This window comes from Peromyscus californicus, unplaced genomic scaffold, assembly GCF_007827085.1.
Source record: "Peromyscus californicus insignis strain IS unplaced genomic scaffold, ASM782708v3 Scaffold_5__1_contigs__length_169319896, whole genome shotgun sequence".
In the NCBI taxonomy this organism is placed as follows: domain Eukaryota; kingdom Metazoa; phylum Chordata; class Mammalia; order Rodentia; family Cricetidae; genus Peromyscus; species Peromyscus californicus.
Window position 1 is genome coordinate 51,244,753 of NW_026294573.1, and position 13,473 is coordinate 51,258,225.

At 40.6% G+C, this 13,473-nt stretch overlaps 1 long non-coding RNA gene across 1 annotated transcript in view; it reads left to right on the forward strand.

The window, feature by feature from the left end:
* The window catches only part of LOC128097155 (uncharacterized), a 31,613-nt gene that overhangs the window by 2,742 nt on the left and 15,398 nt on the right, over positions 1 to 13,473 (forward strand). The window contains exons 3-4 of the long non-coding RNA XR_008213788.1: positions 11,921 to 12,070; positions 13,035 to 13,140. This is a non-coding gene — a long non-coding RNA (uncharacterized LOC128097155). The remainder of the gene's footprint in view (positions 1 to 11,920; positions 12,071 to 13,034; positions 13,141 to 13,473) is intronic.

Consider the following 13,473-nt stretch of genomic DNA (forward strand, 5'->3'; position numbering starts at 1 on the left):
TATGGCGGCAGGTCGAGCACGCACGCTAGGAACCCGCCAGTAGCTCAAACCAGCAGCTGCCGCTCATTTGAGAGAGACAATTAGGAAGCTGTTTTTAGCTCCGCTTTAGAATCTTTTTTCTCAGATTTTAGATGGAAACTCTTGCCACCACGTTGGACGCCATTTGTAGCTAGAGTTTTTCTGCCTGACCCACAGTCAGGACAAATCTGTCTTACCTGCCAGTCCCACAGCCACTCAGACCCGACCAAGTAAACACAGTGTGTTACTTTTGTTTATGTTGCATTTGTTTAACTCTGTGAAGCTGTGTTACTTTCCCTGGCTAAAGCACTGAATGGTCTAATAAAGAACTGAACAGCCAATAGCGAGGCAGGAGAAAGGATAGGCAGGGCTGCTAGGTAGAGAGAATATGTGGAAGGAGAAAACTGAGAGAAAAAGAAACAGCAGCCATAGGAGGAGGACTCCAGGGGCCAACCACCCAGCAACACAACCAGCAACAGAGTATGAAAGAAAGGTATACAGAAATAGAGAAAAAGAAAAGCATGGAGGCAAAAGATAGATGGGATAATTTAAAGTTAAGGAAGTTGGCAAGAAACAAGCCAAGCTAAGACTGAGCATTCATAATGAAGAATAAACCTCTGTGTGTGATTTATTTGGGAGCTGGGTGGTGGGCCCCCCAAAAGAGTAAAAAAAAAACAACACAGCCACTGCCTAAGTTTGCTACAATAATTAGCATCGGCTATTCACTGAGTCACTTGCAATTGGAAACTTACAAACAGAGTCCAATCTGAAAATAGTCTTGTCTGCATGGCATTGCTATCCTTTTATTAACAAAATGTTAGGTCTTATTATTAATTTATGTGAGTGGGTGTATATGCCTGCAGATGTGCACTGTATTTGTGCAGTGCCCACAGCCAGAAGAGGGCATTGGATCCATTGGAGCTTAAGTTACATGTGAGCTGCAATGTGGGTGCTGGGAATTGAACCCTGATCCTCTGGAAGAGCAGCCAGTGCTTTTAACCATTGAATGATCTCCCAAATGTAAGTTTTAATATACTTTTCACATATACCATGAATGTCACGATTGTACCACATCTCCTAAGCTATATAATTTTCTTCTGTATTCATCCGATTTATTGTGATGTTTTTGTTTTGGGGCTGCGTTGGGTTGGGTGGTTTGTTTTGTTTTTGTTTCTGTCAACTTGATACAAGTTAGGGTCATCTGAAAAGAGAGAACCTCATCTGAAAAAAAAAAACCCTCCATCAGATTACCTTTAGGTAAGACTTTAGGGCATTTTCTTGATTGATGATTTATATGGGAGGGCCCAGCTCATTGTGGGTGGTGCCACCTGGAGCAGGCTGTCTTCAGTTGTATAAGAAAGCAGGCTGAGCAAGTCACAGGAAGCAAGCCAGTAAGCAGCACTCCTCCATGGCTTCTGCATCCTTCCCTGCCTCTTGGTTCCTGTCTTGAGTTCCTGCTATGAATTCCTTCAGTGATAGACTGTAAGCTGGAAGATGAAATAACCCTTTCTATCCCAAGTTGCTTTTAGCCATGGTATTTATCACAGCATTAGAAACTAAACTAGGACCAGGGCTAAACTAACTCAATCAGGAAAATTAACCCCTACTTCCAGTTCCTCTACTATCTTACTTTAATATTTGGTGGTTAAAAAAAAAAGCAGGAGCTTGCAAGAAGGACTTGAGCTATATCACAGCATATCTATGTCTTCTTAACATTTGTAGCTTTGAAGAAATTAGTTTTATGATTTTACATTTCCTCATCTGTTACATGAGTTAATGCTGACACTTGCAAGGACATTGTGAGTAGTAAGAGAAGTAACACTCTTTCACATAGAATAGCTAGCATGTTCTATGAGCTGGACGTTGTATCAAATACCTTGTGGGAATTGATTTCACCATCCAAAATAAGACTAGTAAGTAGGTACTCATGATTTGAATTTATAGATGTGGGACACTGAGACCCAGAGATATTAGACAGTTGACAACTGGAATGCTGCAGATCCAGGATGCAAACCCAGGGTATCTGGCTCTGTCACCCATGCTTTTAACTGCTGGGCATGCTGCCTCCCACTATCCCATGTTCTACCAAGTAAGCACACTGTGCTGCTTTAACAGATTTCTGCTTCCCTCATTAGTTGGTGACAGTAGCTGTTTGCATCTGTAGTTTTGTTTCTATTGACTGTTTTGGCTTCATTTTCACCATTTCTTATTCTTAAATTTTCATTTTATTTTTGAGATTAAAATTTAATTACAGCATATAACCCTTCTCTCTCCTCCCTCCTAACCTTCCCATATACCTCTCCCCACTCCTCTTCAAATTCATGGCCTGTTTTTTTCCCACTAATTATTATTTCATACATATATACATTTATATATACATATATATTCCTAAATATAACCTATTGAATCCATATAATGTATGTTTTTAGGGCTAATGTTTGGCACTGGACAATTAATTGGTTCCTAGGGAGGACCATCTCTCCCACTTCCAGCTTTACAGTTGCCTGTAGTTCTTTGTGTAAGGTTGAGGCATCTTGGGCTTTTCCCCATTCAGGTTGGCATGCTCATTGGTCTCTTCCTTGTTTAGTTCATGTTTGGGTGGTCATGTTGGTGAGACTTTAATCAGTATACCTTCTGATGTTACTAGGAAACACAATCTCACAGCAAATTCCTTGACCCTCTGGCTCTTACAATCTTTCTACCTCCTCTTCCTCAACATTCCCTGAGCCTTAGGTATGGGAGTGTTTTGTAGCTGTATCCACTGGGACTGGGCTTCACCATTCTGCATTTTGGTTGTGGCTTTTTGTAGTAGTCTCCATCTGATGTAAAGAGAAGTTTTCTTATTTATTTATTTATTTATTTATTTATTTATTTATTTATTTATTTATTTATTTTGTATACAGAAGCGGGTGCCAGATCTCATTTCAGATGGTTGTGAGCCTCTCATTACAGATGGTTGTGAGCCACCATGTGGGTGCTGGGAATTGAACTCATGACCTCTGGAAGAGCAGTTGGTGCTCTCAACCTCTGAGCCATCTCTCCAGCCCGAGAAGTTTTCTTGATGAGAGGTGATGACTATACTCTGTGGGAGCAAGAACAAATGTTTATAGTTCAGTATTATGCTGGTTTAGTGTTTGTAGATTACCTTCTAGTAACCATGACTTCACTATCATTGAGGAGTTAGCTAGGTTTCCAATACCAGGAATGATATCTCTCTTGTTGAATGTGTCTTAAGTACAATTAGAGAGCTATTAGTTACTATCAAGCTATTCATGCCACTGCTTTGCTCTTCGCTGCTTGTTGATGTAGGAATGTTGGTTGCCCCCCTCCTTCTGGTACCATGAAAGCGAGTCCCCAGGTAAGGGGCATTCAGGTCAGTTCTAGCTGAGGGATCTCTGGGTTCTGTTTCTGAAATGCATAGTGTCTTCAATGAAAGGGACATACTTTCCACCTCTAGGGGTAACCAAGGGGAACAGTAATAGGCTGTATGTTTTGGGAGTCTCTTGGACATCCCTGGATAACAACTCAAAGGAGGGGTTCTCCTGCCTGGGTTTTTGTTAGGTGGTGTTTGGCTCTTGGAAGAAGCATCATCAGTCCAGATGAGAGTTTATTAGTACTATATCTGTATAAGACTGAATTATGTGCATTGTGGATTATTTTTGAAGGTAAATAGTTAATAGTATGAGTCCTTAGGGCTTTTTCAGATGTCCATATTGTTATTTTACCCCCTCTCTCCTTCTCTACTTAACCTCTGTCCCCATTCCACGAGAAGCCCCCCTTTCCCATTTCCCCTACCAGATCACTTATATCTGGCCATTTCCCTTCACCTTCTTTACACCTTCTTCTCTATTTACCTCCCTCCCTAAAGAGTCCCTCCTTTTCCCATTCCCCTGCTGTTTCCCTCTCTATTGCTCCCTAAACCCCATATCCTGGCAGGGCTCCCATTTTGCGTTCCTGGTTTTTGTATTTACTTCAGGCTATGTACTCACATTTGAAGATTTGGAGCTAGGGCCCTCCAATAAAAAAAGAACAGGTAACATTTCTTTGTGGGTTTGGATCACCTCACTCAATATGATCTTTTCTAGTTCTATCCATGTACCTGGAAAGTTCACAGTTTTTCTCTTTTTAGCTGAATTGTATTCCACAGTGTGTCTGTGCAACACTTTCACTTCTATTTGTTGGTGGTAGGACACTTAGGTGGTTCCTATTTCCTAGCTCTTGTGAATAGAGCAACAATGAACATAGCTGAGCAAGTATCTGTGGAGTAGGATGTTGAGTCCTTTGGGGCACAGGCTAAGGAGTGGGATAGGTGGGTCATATGCTAGATTTATTTTTAGGTTTTTTTTTTTTTTTTTTGAGAATTCACCACTCTGATTTCCATAAAGGCGGCATAGTTTGTAATCCCACCAACAGTAAATGAGGATTCCCTTTTTGCCCACATCCCCTCCATCCCCTCCTGCATTTGTTGTCAGTTTTTCCATTGGTCTTTGCCATTCTGACTGAGGTAAGATGAAGTCTCAAAGTTCTTTTGATTTGCGTTTCACTAATTGTTAGGGATGATGAATATTTTTTGAGATATTTCTTAGCCAATTACAGGTCCAAGGCCCATTTTTTTAAATGGGTCTTCCCACCCCTCTTTTTGACTCTGTTTTTTGAGTTCTTTGTATTCTGGGTATTGATCCTCTGTTAGATGTCTACTGGCAATGATTCTTTCTATTTTGTTGGCTTCCTCTTCACTCAGTTGATTATTTCTTTAGCTGTTCAGAAGCTTTTTGATTTCATGAAGCTGACTTGTCAATTGTTGGCCTTAATTATTGGGCAAATAAATCCTATTCAAGAAATCCTTTCCTACAACAATGTCATGTAGGGTACTGGCCAAGTTTTCTTCTAGCAGTTTCAGTCTTAGGTCTTTGATCTATTTGGAGCTAGTTTTTGTGCAAGATGACAGATATGGGTCTAATTTCATCCTTCTGCATGTAGACATCCAGTTTTCCCAGAACCATTTGTTGATTATCTTTTCTCTAGTGTATTTTTTTTATGTCCTTGTCAAATATTAAGTGGCTGAAATTATGTGTGCTTATGTTTGGTCTATAGTTTTGTTCCATTGGTCTACTTGTCTGTTTTTATGCCAATGCCATATTGTTTTTATTACTGTGGCTCTGTAATATATCTTAAGATCTGGAATGGTAATCCCTCCAACTCTGTTCTTTTTGCTCAGGATTGTTTTGGTTATTCAGGGTCTTTTATGGTTCCATGTGAATTTTAGGATAGTTTTTTTTTATGTTTCTGCAAAGAGTGAGATGGTGATTTGATTGGGATTGCATTGAATCTGGAAATAGCTTTTGGTAGAACAGTCACTTTCATGATATTGATTCTATTTGTCCTTGAGCAAGGGATGTCTTTCCATTTTCTAGTATCTTTATCTCTCTCTTTTTTTTTTAAAGATTTAAAGTCTTCATTGTAGAGGTACTTCACTTCCTTGGTTAGGTTTATTCTAGATATTTTATTTTCTTGGAGGCTATTGTGAATGGGAGTGTGTCCACTATCCCCTTCTCTGTATGCTTGTTGTTGGTGTATAGAAATGCTACTGATTTGTGCAAGTTGATTCTGCATCTTGCCACATTGCTAGATTTATCATTTCTAGAAGTTTTCTGGTAGAATTTCTAAGATCGCTAATATATAGTATCATGCCTATTGTAGTATTATTCCTACAAATAGGAATAATTTGTCTTTTGTTCCCTATTTGTATCCCTTTAATTTCTGCTTCTTGCCTTATTGCTCCAGCTAGTTCTTTGAGCACATATTGAAAAAGAGTGGGGATAGTGGATATCCATGTCTTGTTCCTGACATCAGTGGGATCACTTTAAGATATTTGCCATTTGGGATAATGTTGGCTGTGCATATCCTGTATATAGCTTTTATTGTGTTGAGGTATGTTCCCTCTAGCCCTATATTCTTTAGGACTTTTTATCATGAAGGCATGTTAGATTTTGTCAAAGGCTTTTTCTTCATCTATCAAAAGGATCCTGTTAGCTTTGTATTTAACTTCATTTATGTGGCTTATTGTATTTATTGACTTCTATACGTTGAATCATCTCTGCATTTTTGGGATAAAGCCTAGTTGGTAAAGGTGCATAATCCTTGATGTATGTCTTCTGTTTGAAATTTTTATTGAGCATTTTTGAGTTTATGTTTACTAGGAATATTGGTTTGTAACTTTCTTTCCTTCCTTCCTTCCTTCCTTCCTTCCTTCCTTCCTTCCTTCCTTCCTTTCTTCCTTCCTTCATTTCTTTCTTTCTTGTTGTGTCTTTACCTGGTTTTGGTGTTAGAGTGATACTGGCTTCATAGAAGAAGTTTGGGAGTGCCCCTTTTGTTTCTGGTTTTTTGTTTTGTTTTGTTTTGTCTTTTGTTTAGTAGTTTAAGAAAGATCTTCTTTGAAAGTCTGGTAGAATTTTGCTGTAAATTCATCTATTCCTGGACTTTTGCCACAAACAGTCAACTGTTTAAAGTTCTCGACTTTATGAAATTGGCAAAACTTGTGATGCTTTTCACGACTTCTGTAACTCTTGTGGATGCATCTTCGTTGCTGATATTTGCCGATGAATCATATAGTGAGTTCTGATGGCTTTTGGTGACTCATTCAGTACCAAACATTGAAATCCAGATCCACATCCTAGCATAGCTGGATCATGTCTGTGCAAACACTGCAAACCTTTCCCCAAGAGATCCTGTGCTCTTTCAGAAATGAACCAACTATGTTAAATACTTCACATGCAGTAGTTGTTGTTTCAAGAGGTCTGCAAAAAAGAAATTCATCTTTAAAGTCAACATCATTAATATACCTCTGCAAACCAATAAGTATGAACAGTTTGCAACATCTGGAGTCACCAAGCTGGATACAAAATATTGGAAAGGGAACAGATTTAATTTCCTAGATTACCTGATCAAGAATATTAGCAGATATTGGGCATTGGTGGTGCATGCCTTTAATCCCAACACTCAGGAGGCAGAGACAGGCAGATCTCTTGAGTTCGAGGCCAACCTGATCTACAGAGCTAGTTCCAGGACAGCCAGGGCTACATAGAGAAACCCTGTCTCAAAAAACAAAAAACAAAAACCAAAAAAGCAACAACAACAAAAAAAAAACAATGTAGCAAGCAAAGGAATAACTAATGAGTAACAAATAATTAGCAGACAGATAATAAGATATCAGATCAGGAGCTCAAACTCAGTATCCAATGGACATGTCATCTATTCTGCTCTGGACAGGGTTCCTTAGATAAGGAAATTGCACTCAGTTGGGTAACAAATTTATCTCCAATCATTACTTGAACAGTGTAATCCTCAGCAATGTGTGAGGTTTCATAGCTCTGGTGATTCTGAGTGCCACCAACTATGAAGTTTCAATGGCTCCTCTGTTTGTTTTGTTTGTGGTACTTACCACCAGGGTCAAGTCTGGCTTTCTTGAGTGAAGGGACCAGTATCCAGTACAAGACACCCCAAGACCAAGTTCTCAGCACAAAGGAGATTTATTTGCCCCAGGGGGACAAAGGGCAGGGAATAAAAGACAGCGATAGGAGATAAAGGACAGGGAGAAGGGGAAGGGGACAAGGGAGAGGTGGAAGGGATATTTGTCCCTAGGGACAAAGGATTGCCTTTAGATAGAAAGGAGACAGATGTGGCCCATAGGCAAATGGTGGTTTATAAAGGTAGAGGGGGAAACCCCATTTTAGGATGAATTGTTTTGTTTTGATTGGGCAAATTAACTAGGGCAGCCAATGGGGCTTTTGAGTTCTGAATGATAGGTAGACGTTGTTAGTCAGGGAGGAAGTGACCAAGTAAGGGAATAGACCTAGGTAGGTGGCTAGCTTTAGGAATGTAATCTAATGGTTCTTATCAAGGCAGAGGGAATGGGGGAGAAGGGCAGGGCCTGCTAGGGCCATGTTTGCCATGCTCGGGCAGGCTAGAGTCCCTTCATTGAGTCCATCAGCTTTGCTTCTAAAATAGTTGATATCCTTGCCAGCAAAGCTTGATGCTTGCTATTAAATCATGTTTTAGTTTGGCTTCATAGATTCCACTGACAGAACAAACAATTTGTTGTAATAATTGCTCCTGTTCTTATTAAGGTAAAACCATACCATAAAAAATCCTCACTATAGCCAGGTGTGGTGGTGCATGCCTTTAATCTCAGCATTTGGGAGGCAGAGGCAGGGGGATCTCTGTGAGTCTGAGGCCAGTCTGGTTTACAGAGATAGTTCCAGGACAGTCAGGGCTACACAAAGAAACCCTGTCTCAAAAAACAAACAAAAAATCCTCACTGTATTTTCTTTATTTAACATTATATTCTTCTCTACCTGATTCATTGTCATAGGATGGTTTTCTAATGAAAATGATATATAACAATAACTTTAATAATACAGAAGATGATAAATGGCATAGTTCAGTCAACACAGTTCATTAATGTTTCCTGTGATTCACTGTTCTGTTGTTTTTTACATACCAATTACTATCACAAGGGGGCAGTATTCACATCAACCACAGCTAAATATAAAAGTGATCACATTAAGTTTCCATGGTTTCTCTCTCTCTCTCTCTCTCTCTCTCTCTCTCTCTCTCTCTCTCTCTCTCTCTCTCTCTCTCTCACACACACACACATATATATTTACAGTACATGATTTTACATTTACCCAGTAAATATAATTCATGAAGTGTCATCTTACCTCTAATACTGCTGCTTTCTACACACCTGTGAGTGGTCTGCGTAAGTACATTATGGTGCCAACCCTATCACATACAACTGTATTTGTTTGGGGTGTCTGTCATGGGTTTGATGTGATGATGTCATTATGCTGGGTACTCATATGTGTGTTTATCTGCATGTGGACAGCAGACCCACCTGGAGATGGATAGAGGAGCAGTGTCTCATGTAGCTAGAGTTTTTCTCTCCAGGTTCCGCCAAGCCCTGGCAGTCCTATAGCCCACTTATAAAATAAACATATAGACGTTTATATTATTTAAACTGCTTGGTCATTAGCTCAGGCCTATCATTGTTTAGCTCTTACTCTTATACTCAGTCCATTTTTGTTAATCTATATGTCGTCACGTGTTTCATGGCTTTACCTGCTGCCTTTACATGATCTCTGGATGGCCGACTGGCGTCTCCCTCCTCTCTGCCTTCCTGTTCTCTCAATTCTCCTCTCTGCTAGTCCTGCCTATACTTCCTGCCTGGCTACTGGCCAGTGTTTTATTTATCACTCAATCAATCATCCACAGCAGTCTCAGTTCCTAAGACCATCAGACACATGTGTTTTCCGGTGGTCTTAGGCAACCCCTGTGGAAGGTCATTCAACCCCAGGGGTCGAGACCCACATGTTGAGAACCACTGGTGTAGCCCTGTCTCTTCTCCTTGAGACTTGATATGCTGTCTTCTGTCTGGTTCACTCTACTTGTAAGGCTTTCTTAGAGTTTCCTAGTTGGGATATTGGCTTTTTCAATCCTGTCTTCATTTCAGCTTAGATCCTCTTCCATGTTTCTATCTCCTGATTGAATTCCATTCTCATCTTGGATTGTTTTTCGTTCCCAGCAGCCTTATGTTTGTGTTGTTTGTTTGTTGGTTTTGGTATCATTCAGGTGTTTACTTTCCCTAAGTTGTTTCTCCTTGGTTTCATTGATCGATTTCTTTAAAGTCCTTGCATTCTTTGATGAGGATTATGATTCTTTTACATTCTGTGTCCTAGGGTTCATCTAGGTAGTTCTCGTTGGCAAGCATTTCTATGGGACTGGTAGGTTTTTGGAGAGAAGATGCTGGCTTGACCTTTCATAGTCATATTCTTGCAATGAAATCTGGGCACATGAACTTCCTTTGTTAGTTTTGAGTTTGTTATGAATAAAACATGGTGTGGGAAAAGAAGTTTTTTTGGGTCTAGAGGTTGGAAATGGCTCAGTGGAATGAAGTCAGGTGGACAGAGGGGCTGGCCTGGTTTACAGGATATTCCAAGCTGGGAGTGTGAGGATAGAGAGGTCTGAGGGGAAAGTTTGGATATGATGTGGGAGAGTCCTGTGGTTTGGCAGATAGTTAAGGAGGTGCTTGACCCAAGCCTTGAGCTCCCCTGCAATGAAGGCAGAAAGGCCACGTACTGGATATGGGCTAAATCTGGTGGTTTGTGGAAAAATGAGTATTTGAATGGTAAGGGGTACTCACCAGGCTAGACCTTGGCGGGGGGAGGATGTGAGAAGTTTTGGTATTGAATGGGGCCTGTGGGCAGTTGCAGGTAGGGGGCTAGGTCTTGGCAGAAGCCTAGAGGCTGACTGTGGAGCAGAAAGAGCAGGTGGGACTATCCTGTCAGCTTTCTGGGCATCTCTCCCACTAAATTGCCCATCCAGAAAAGGCAGACTTGTGTGAAACAATGCCCACCTCCAATTTGGAATGAAAGGAGTGTTTTGATTGCACATTATCCATTAATTAAGAATTGCCTTTAACTTCTGTAACTTATAAACTTATATATTATTAGATGCATTATCCTATATATTGCTCAAAATGCTTAGCCATTGGGAAATCGTTAATTATGTTATATTTTAGAATTTTCATCCCGCCGGGTAGAAAGGAGATTTAAGCAAGTCTTAAGGCCTTCTCAGAGTTTCACACTCATCTTTGCCTCGTAAAAATGGGCCTAAAAGTTTGAAAGGTGAGATTTGTATTTTACTTTTACGAAAGGCACAGACACACCGACATAGGCAGACAGACAGACACACATATACACAATCCCTGTGGATCTTCAGGGTTGTGAACATGATGGGTTTTGTTCTATGGTTAAGTGGGACATTTGCTTTTGAGAGGAGGAAATTTTGTGGTGTGAACCTAATTGACTCAGGTGAGCCCTAATGGGACTGGGATATTCTAAAAATCAGTGGTTCAGAAAATCAAGGGAATCCACACAGGGCAGATTGATTCTGTTTTTAGCACTGAAAATGGAATAGGCCATGTGATAGTGCGGCTAGCATCCAAGAGTTGCAAGGAGCAACTGACCAGCAGCAACAAGAGAATCAGAGTATCTGCCCACCATCTGCAAGACATGGGGTTCTGTCACAATTCCATGAGCTCGGAAGGAGACTTGAGTTCCAAATCATAGCAGCCAACACCCTCTGAGACCCTGGGCAGATAATGACGTAAAGCCGTGCCTGGATCTGGTTGATAGATCAATGGATGCTGTGTTGAGATGCTAAATTATATGCAGTTTGCATATGCTTCATCTGAAATTCTTAGGACTGGAAATGTTTTCCAAGTTTTTCTGATTTTGGAACATTAATACATTCTTTGCTGGTCAAGCACTTCTAGCCCCCATAATCTGAAGTCCAAAATGCACCAAGATCTGAAATTGAACTTCAGGCTAGCAACTCAGAAGTTTCAGATTTTGAAGCCCTTCACATTTTAGATTTTTCAATCAGGGATGCTCAACTCTATTTCATATTGATTGCATCAATATCAAACAAATATAACATCTATCCAGAGGACACAGTTGCTGATCAAGACACAGCATATCATGGAAAACTGGTCCCTTACTGACCTGTGTTTATCCTGCTGTACTGTGAAAAGAACTTGAAACCAGTGAATAGCTCTTCCCACATGACTTTGGACAAGGTAAGGAGATAAATATGGAGGAGCAATCTTTAAAATTCAAGATCAGCTCCAGCTCACATACAAATTTTCATCATCCTTGGTGAGCCAGGCAACAGACAGTATAATTGTTTGACGTATGCAATGTTACTGAAGCTGTCTCCAGCTTTGAAACCAGGCATTACCATCCCCATCCCCCCTTCTTTGTAAAAATAAGTCTTTCCCTAGGGACCTGAACAGATGTTTTCATTTTACTTCAACAAAAAGACTGTTTTCCTCATCCACCAGGAATATGTCCCAGTACAAAGTGTTAACCTCGTTTGGATTTGAAGCCCCATCCTCAAGAGCAAAAGAAGGTGGAGGACCGCCAAATGTCAGCTCAGCTGCGAGAAGTGTTTTAAATCATATTTTGACGTCTGTTACGCTGTTAACCAGAAAGTAAGTACAGCACACATGCTTCTAGTCACGGGTTTCACATCAGATGATCTCTTCTTTGTCATGAAGACCTTTTGATGTGCGTTCCCAATATTGAGTTCCTCTGCTTTTAATAATCTTATATTCCTTCCTCAATATAAATGTCACGAAAAGTACCGAATGCTAATCTTCAAAGATCAAACAGGAAGAAAGAGGTGGGCAGCCGAGCTCAGTGGCTTGAATTCTTGAAATTTCTCATTTAAAACATTTATTTTCACTAATAAAAGCCTCAGCTGAAGGCACACTTGGTTCCTCTTTTCAAAGTCGGAGCCCCTGAATTTCAGAATTATTTACCAAAATAATATGATCTCTCCCTGTGAGGCACCTGAGATGTAAGCCCCCTAATCTCTATTTAGAGCTAAGCATGAATAACAGAAGAACCCAGAACCAATATGTTGCTTGAATTTCTAAATGGTCTTAATAAAAAACCCAGAGTCAGATATTGGGGTAAATGCTGAAAGATCAGAGAGACAAAGGAACAAGCCACAGCCACCTCTTACCTCTAGGACTCCTCGGCCTGAACAACCCTCTAGCTGGAAGGGATGCTTTTGCCAAAAAGCCTTTAGTTCCTGTCTCCTCACACCTTAATACCTTTCTCTGCCCAGCCATCACTTCCTGGGATTAATGGAGTGTGTGCTTCCCAGTACTGGGATTAAAGGTGTGTGCCATTACTGCCTGGCTCTGTTTTCTCTCATAGATTGAGTCAATCTCATGTAGTCCAAGGTGGCTTTGAACTCACAGAGATCCAGAAAGAGCTCTGCCTCCTGAGTACTAGGATTAAAGGTGTGTGCCACCACTGCCTGGCCTCTGTGTTTAATCTAGTGGCTTGTTCTGTTCTCTGATCTTCAGGCAAATTTTATTAGGGTACACAATATATCACCACACTGATATACACTGGTTTTTATTTTACCATCTTGGCTTTGTCTAGTGTGACCAGCAGCCCTGGTGTGCCTGGGACAGTGAACTTGGCAATGCTAACCTGGAAGAGCCCCTTGCAAACTAGCTAAGTTCGTCACGGTAGCTTCAGTACCAAGGTACTTTTTTTTTTTAATTTTTAATTTTTACTTTTTGTCTTTTTTAGTGAGAATTATGTAATAACTTGATAAAAGCCATTTACTCGTTTTGGAACTTGGCCATTAAAAAGCACCCAATTTGTTTCCTGTGACAGGCTGGCACTCAAGCCCCCATAATCAAAGTTCTGAAAGTCATGCTCAGAACCATGTTAGGGGAAGATGCCAGAGGTGTCTGTGATGAAGGAATGCAGGGTCCGCCTGGAACGCTACACGTGCTGAAGTGTTTGAGGAGAACTGGGTCTCCTTTCATTTCCCCACCGGAAAATGCCATCTGTCGAGAGACACGGCATTTAT